General features: G+C 42.0%; 1 long non-coding RNA gene across 1 annotated transcript; it reads left to right on the plus strand.

Moving 5' to 3' along the window:
* The first annotated feature begins 3,008 nt into the window (after nucleotides 1-3,008).
* On the plus strand, nucleotides 3,009-3,616 carry LOC116515877. The gene is made up of 2 exons (XR_004256282.1): nucleotides 3,009-3,300; nucleotides 3,540-3,616. It is a non-coding gene; the product is annotated as an uncharacterized LOC116515877 (long non-coding RNA).
* The last annotated feature ends 4,216 nt before the right edge of the window (nucleotides 3,617-7,832 follow it).

Consider the following 7,832-nt stretch of genomic DNA (forward strand, 5'->3'; position numbering starts at 1 on the left):
ATCACGAGGCACACCACCATTAGAAAATGTTAAAAAAATTTAACTCTGTGCCTATATTGACTATATATAAAGTGTTTTTCCCACGGCACACCTTACACTATGTCACGGCACACTAGTGTGCCGCGGCACAATGGTTGAAAAACACTGGTTTACCTTACTAAAATGTATCCAGAGCATTTGCTTTTCGAAATTACTAATAGCCTATGTATAGGCAGAGAGACAATAGACCTCACTGTGTAAAAACTGAGTTACACTTCATGAAGCACAAAATACACCTGGTGCCCTGAAGCCTTATCATTTTGGTTTTACCCAAATAGCTTTTTCTGGTGTGTTTTTAAAAAGTATTTTATTTTGCATGTCATCTTGAGGACTAGTCTTGTCAATGACCAGAAAAAATTAAAATACATACATCCACACAAGTAAATTTTCCTTTCCAAATAAGAGAGCCAGTTCTGGAGTGGGTGAAGAGATGAAATGGGACTATAAAAGTATCTATAACAGAGTTAGTTAGGCACTTCTCTGTTGTAGTTTCTGGTGCAGGAGTTCCCAAACATTTGCAGCAGAGGAGATAATAAGTCACTTCCCAGTTTCCCAGATTAACCTGCAAGGAAATAAATCATCTGCTTTGTCCATTGAACAGGTAGAGGAAACGTCCCTCGCTTCCAGTTCAGGTGTGGCTGGAGGCAAAGTTCCTAGATAGCCTTGGAAGTTTGGTTGAGGCTGCACAGTAGTAGTTGGTACCTCAGCTTGGTAGTCACATGCTGAGCTGACTTGATATAACTTAAAGAGAAGCCACATTTCCCACATTTCTCTAGTGGTACCTAGATAAATAGGCACCACTTTTTCCATGTGCCTCAGCATATAATCATAGCAATAGCAGTAGCACTTAGACTTATATACCCCTTCACGGTGCTTTACAGCCCTCTCTAGGTGGTTTACAGAGTCAGCCTTTTGCCCCCAACAACTTGGGTCCTCATTTTACCCTCCTTGGAAGGATGGAAGGCAGAGTCAACCTTGAGCCTGGTGAGATTCGATCTGCCAAACTGCTGGCAGCCGGTGATCAGCAGGAGCCTGCAGTACTGCACTCTAACCACTGCACCACTGTGCTCATGCTGGCCACATGACCACGGAAAGGGTCTTTGGACAATCCTGGCTCCCTCAGCTGACAAATGTAGAGGAGTACTGCCTCCCCACCCCAAATTGGTAACAAGTGGACAGGGGAAATCTTTACTTTTACTCTTATAACCATCTCCAATTTGGTGTCCAGCACTGGCGAGGATGAGGCCTCGTGTCATTCATGGGCGACATTCCTGTTGCTTTTGTGTGTGTGTGGAATGATGTCATTTCACCATTGATGCCATTTCCCTTGGGGAGGCTTTGCCCTCTTGGAAGGGGATTTTAGTAAACGATGTGTTGGCTAAGAATTCCAGGAATTGAAATCAATACATTGGGAAGATATTGGTTCCAGCCCCGATTGTGGGAGGTGGGCTTAAAGAGGTTCCAGCTCACGATCTCTTTGCGTGGTGGGAGACTTCATGTTTTTCTGTTTAGCTTATATTCATGATTTGCAAGTATATGTGCAGGTAGCCTTGACTTATGAACAGAAATAGAGCTTGCTCATAACGTTGCGATGCTTGTGAAGTGGATCATCATGCAAAAGGCTCAATTTTACAACTTTTTGTTGCAGCAGTCATTAAGCGAATGTATTGTTCACTGTGGAACATTTTTACCAAACACGGAAAAACACCGTAATTGCAGAGTCCCCAAAATGCAGTCAAATAACCATGAGGTGGGAGTGGTTGCGGCCATCAGAACTTTGGAACCAATCGTAACTACATTTTCGGGGTGGTGGTCCTGCTCCCTCCTAGAAGTGACCTGTGATGGGCATCCATGTTCTTCTGGTGGCCTTTCAAACATGGCTTCTCTTGGAAATTGACCTTGGTCTTCTTTAACATTTTTTTGGCACTCAAACAAGCAGGACCTTCTCCCCACACCCTGCCCCGTGCCTAAAAGGACAGAATTGGATTTTCTTTCCTTAAAACAATGATTAAAATGCACTTCAAAACACTCATCCTGGCAATTCTTCTGAGAAACTATTGTAATGTAGGACAACTATTGTAATGTAGGACAATATTGTAATGTAGGAGGAGGGAGCAGGTTGGTTTATTTATCCAAACGTTTGAAGGAATCTGCTCCCCCCCCTTTTTCCCCCAGATGGACAAATCTTATTAAAAGCGCAACTTTTGCTTCTGGGTTACTTTCAACATGGGCTCGTTTTGAAGAAAGGAAGGGCTGCAGGGCACGCAATATTAGTTTCTTCGCCTTCTGACTCCCTCCTACACAAGCCGAGTCCTGCACAAGCAGTTTTAACTCTCTGCAGGCTTGCCGCCTTCCTATCAAAGGGTCACTTTCTACATTTACATGAATCGGCCTATTGATTGAGCTTCTCTTCTCTCGGCCTAAAACTGAAGCTGGAGGGACCACATGGCCAAATTCTCTTTTCCTTCATTGCTGAACTAATGGCCCTTCCTGCAGATTTAAAACAAGCATGTTTGCCCACAAGCTATTTTTACTCCCTGCGTAGGGAGCTTTTTCTTTTTCCACACAGGGCTGCATTCCACATACTGTACCATCTCTCCCCCCTCCCCACCCCCCCCCACCCCAAAGGTCATCTAATCCAGCAAAAGCTTTTTAGTTGATTTTGTGGAACATTTATAAAAACAGAATGGGGGTCTGTGTCTCATTTCAGTTTAGTTTTTCATTTTTCTCTTCTTGAATGGAAATGAAAGATCTCCCATAAGTCAAGCTCAAAATCCTATTGTGGGCATGTCAATGATTTTTTAAATTTAAAACAAAAACTAACTGAGATTTTTTTGTTGCTTTTCTGGTCCCCACCCTGAAATTTCCAGTCTACTTTAGTTTCCCGGTAGTCCATGTTAATGTTTTGCAAATTTAGAAACTTTAAAGATGTGTGGACTCCCAGAATTCCCCAGTTGGCACAGCAAACACTGGTAGTCTCTCACATCAAATAACAAATATTGAAACCTATTGAAAAGTTTCCTCGTTGGCATGCAAGTCCAAAGTTTATTTGGAGCTGTGCAGGGATATTCAATTCTGATCCTCCTCCAGGTGGCCTGTGCAGTTCCATTTCACAAAAGACTCTTCCACCTTCTTTATTCTCACAAACATGAATACGGCCATTTATTATTATTTTTAACTGCAGAAGAGGATTAGCAGTTTGCTGGCGAGATAATAGCATTATACCCTGGAAATGCAACAAGAGCTATGCGTGAGTAAACTGTAAGTAAATATTTGCAGTTCTGGAAGAAAGAACTGTCATGGTAAAGTGTGGGAGGGGGAGGCAAAGCTTGTTAAGATTTATATAAGGCAGAATAGGCCTAAATTAGCCCTGTCTGTTTAATGATTCGCAAGACTGCTGCTCCTTATCCCTTTTAATTGAATTGTGTTAACTGGGGAAACAATTACGTTTCACAATGGCAGACTCCACATCTGGATGATTTTGTCATTTGTTCATTCAGATTCTCTTTATATACTCTAATGGCTGTACAATGAAACACTACGAACACACAGAAGCAAAGCTATGCAATATTTTTTTTTAAAATATCCAAAAGCATTTTTTCACAGATTGAACATTTTTCCTGCTGCCACTGTTAAAGACAGAATTTTATTTACCGATATTACCTTATGGAGACTGGATCCCTTCCTTCTATTGACCTTGAAACATGCAAAATACTGGACTAATTAATCAACCACCGCTTCAATAGCACTGATAATTCTGTTTCCTGGTCAGCTTAAATAGAAATAAAAAGATCAGAGAGTTTGTTGAAAGATAATACAGATCACGTCACATCACCTGATGAGAAGAGTAATAGGGATGATGAGGGGACTGGAGGCTAAAACATAGGATGAACGGTTGCGGGAACTGGCCATGGCTAGTCTAGTGAAGAGAAAGACCAGGGGAGACAGGATAGCAGTCTTCCAATATTTGAGAGAGGGGCTGCCACAGAGAGGAGGGGGCCAAGCTATTCTCCAAAGCACTTTTGAAGGCCACACAAGGAATAATGGATGGAAGCTGACCAAGGAGAGATTCAACCTGGAAATAAGGAGGAATTTTCTGACAGTAAGAACAATCAACCAATGGAACAGAAGTTGCTTTCAGAGGTTGTGGGAGCTTCATCCCTGGAGGCTTTCAAGAAGAGATTGGAGATTGTCTGAAATGGTATAGAGTCTGCTTGGTCAGGGGGTTGGACTAGATGACCTCCAAAGTACCTTCCAACTCTGTTAATCTATAATATGTGGCACCTGGCTGCAAATATTACGTAAGGCAAGCCATGGACTATGTTAAGTCCTCACAAAGCATGGGAAGGGCAGACAGAGAATATCCAAAATTGTGTCCAATCAGTCTCAAAGCCAGTTCTGTTTTCAAAATGGCCCATCAGGTGCCTATGAGATTCTAACGAGGCAAATCACAAATTTGGTGCTGTGGGTGGAAAAAAGTATTAAAACATGCCCTTATCTATATAATACTAAAACTCTCATGTGTGTAACCTCAGGTGGGTGAAATGGGGTACCATAGGGAAAAACTTTTCAACCAAGGTACTTCAAATGGGTGAAATTATAGAAATGTGTCCAAATGGAATTGAAGTGGAGCTGGAGGCAGTCTCAGAGAGAGGTTGGGGAGGAACATGGGCCAGTCTGGAGTCTGGAAAAGGCTCTGATGAGGACTTTGTGTAGGAGGCAGAGATGGGGCCAAGATCGTATGCCAGATATCAGCTGCCTTCGGAGTCAAAGGGCAAAAGAACAGCTGGAGCCTATTCCTGATGTGCGCATGCGCAGAGCTATCAGGAGAAGGGAACAGAGTTAAGGAACAAGGGCCAACTCGGGAGTAAAGGCACAGGTGGACAGTGAATGGCCCTTCCCAGAGGGAATGAAGAGGAGCAGAAGGGGAGTGGAGTTTGCAGGAGACAATTTGTTCTTTTAATTAGTGAAGATTTGTTCTTGACTCTCAGAGACTCCTTGCCAAGTATTTTCTTGTATAGGGCTGTGTTTGGAAGTGCTGGAAGCTCTCCAAGCCTGATAAGGTCTGTGGTTGTAAATTCACCCTTGAAAGACTGTTTGGCGGGACTTTGCTGGATGTGAATGAGAGGAATTCACATTAGCTTAACAAAAAGGGGTTTTGTTGGGACAAGGAGTCTGCTTCGTGATTTTGTGAAGCCTAGGTCAGAACACATAATTTCTTTTTATGGATGAATACAAGATGTCATAAAGCATTTTCTGTGATCAGCTCCAGATGTTTGATTGTGCTATGCAGTTCGTCATGAAGGATTGTTGTCAAGTCAGACACATCTTTGAATATCCACCTGAATTTTTAAGAAAATTTCCAGTACATTAGAACAGGAGTCCCCAACCCCAGTCCATGGACCAGTACCTGCCCACAGCCTGCCAGGAACCGTTTCACACAAGCAAGTGAAGCCCCATCCAGCACCCCCACCCACACCCGGTCTGTGGAAAAACAAAACCAGCCCACGGTTCTCCACAAAACCAGCCCACGGTGCCCAAAAGGTGGGGGCCGCTGCATTAGAAGTTCTCCCATTATGAAGGTATTGAGGAATCTGGTAAGGAATTATCTCCAAAATGATGATCCAACTCACTTGTTCTCTAGTACCAATTAACATGTATAAAATAAAAACTGCAGATAAAATTAAACCAAATTTCATACTTGGGTTTGGCTGCGATGATTTTTTCTGCTTACTTTCCTTTTTTGCTGCCCTCAATAGTGTTGAAAGTTCTTTGCCTAAGAGGTGCCACAACCATTTTACAGAGATAACAAGGCAATTCAACGGTCACATACGTATTCTGTTGTCCTCAGAAAGGTTCTGCTGATCACCATCAGTAGGGATAAGCAATCTTCTCTCTCTCTCATACACTGCCAAGGTGTCTATTTTCCTGATGGATGAATAAAAGAGCACACCCAGCATTTTCAGTGTTCTTCAACTGGGACTCCCCACCAGCATTTTGAGAATATAATTGAGAATGTAGGAAGTAATGAAAGGCTGAGACCCCAATCTCCACATTCTACAACAGTGTGCTAGCAAACCTCACAACACAAAGATCATGTGAAGTGTTAATATCACTTTATAATGCCTTGGTAAGGCCACACTTGGAATACTGCATTCAGTTTTGGTTGCCACGATGTAGAAAAGATGTTGAGACTCTAGAAAGAGTGCAGAGAGGAGCAACAAAGATGATTGGGGGACTGGAGGCTGAAACATATGAAGAATGGCTGCAGGAACTGGGTATGACTAGTTTAATGAAAAGAAGGACTAGGGGAGACGTGATAGCAGTGTTCCAATATCTCAGGGGTTGCCACAAAGAAGAGGGAGTCAAACTATTCTCCAAAGCACCAGAGGGTAGAACAAGAAGCAATGGTGGAAACTAATCAGGAAGAGAAACAACTTAGAACTGAGGAGAAATTTCCTGACATTTAGAACAATTAATCAGTGGAGCAGCTTGCCTCCAGAGGTTTTGAATGCCCCAAAACTGGAAATCTTTAAGATGATGTTGGATAGCCATTTGTCTGGAACAGTGTAGGGTTTCCTGCCCAGGCAGGACTAGAAGACCTCCAAGGTCCCTTCCAACTCTGCTATTGTATTGTATTAGAATGAATATGATGGTCAAAAATAACTGTACAATGCTAACACTATTTAAACTGTGAGCTTCTCATCACATTGCTCTATAATCCATCAGCAACAAGAGAAGTAAGCACACAACTTCACCAATGCAGAGGGTTAATGAGATTCCTGGATATCATTTAATGGACTTTAATTTTGCCCAAATGGTGTTTAGTACTCTACAATATACCACTGTAGCAGAGGTGGGTTTCAAATCTCAACATTATCGGTTGCTTGTGCATGGTGCACACCGCTTCTGCGCATGTGCAGAAGCATCCAGGCGGGTGGGCGGAACCTCCTGCTGCTGCCCCTACTAATCCAGGCCAAACTGGGAGCAACCTACCTCTGTACTGTGGCAGGGACAAAGCAGGCTCCTCACATTTATTGTCAATAATTAATAATTTTCTATGGAATAAGTATTCTGAGTTTTGTTTTGACTTCACATCAGAATTAAGTTACATTGCGGGAAACTTCAGCTGGGTTATTGTTCTTAAAATAACAGTAAAAACTAAGGTTTACTCTGGCAGCGTTTAGTCACCTCCTTCTAAATTAATACATTTGCATCAAAAGAGCTTACAGTTGCATAAGTTGTCCAATGATCCTTCAGATTCCCAGATATTAGATGGAGTATTTAACTGCTTCAAGACCACCCAGTAAAATTTAGTGATACAGGAGTTTTAAAATTAGACATTATTGATCTACTACCAATGCGAAATCCTGCTTAAAATTAAATAATACTATCCTGAATCACTATAAGTAGCTAGGCATCATTTGTGATTTCCTCACTTTTCCTTGTGGAAGAAATGAAATTATTCCAAGGGATTTTTTTCCCTGGGAATTGGGCCAAGAAGAGGTTAAAAGATGAGCAGCAGAATTAGAGCTGCTCATCTTTTAATCTAAAATTTTAACTCTGTGATACAAAAATTTAATGAACATTAGAGGCAGCAAAGAGAACAAGAAAACTATATGTGCTGCCATCTGGTGGTCATCTACATTTCGGCTGCCGAAATCTAACAGTTCTAAGAAAAATAGGATAACCATCTCCAACTCTAGGCTGTATCCACAAAAAGAGAGAAGATGAAAAACTGACTCTGCTGCCCTATATTCAATTTGGATCACAAACACATCGGTAGTAATTGA

This window comes from Thamnophis elegans, chromosome 12 (assembly GCF_009769535.1).
Source record: "Thamnophis elegans isolate rThaEle1 chromosome 12, rThaEle1.pri, whole genome shotgun sequence".
Classification (NCBI taxonomy): Eukaryota; Metazoa; Chordata; class Lepidosauria; order Squamata; family Colubridae; genus Thamnophis; species Thamnophis elegans.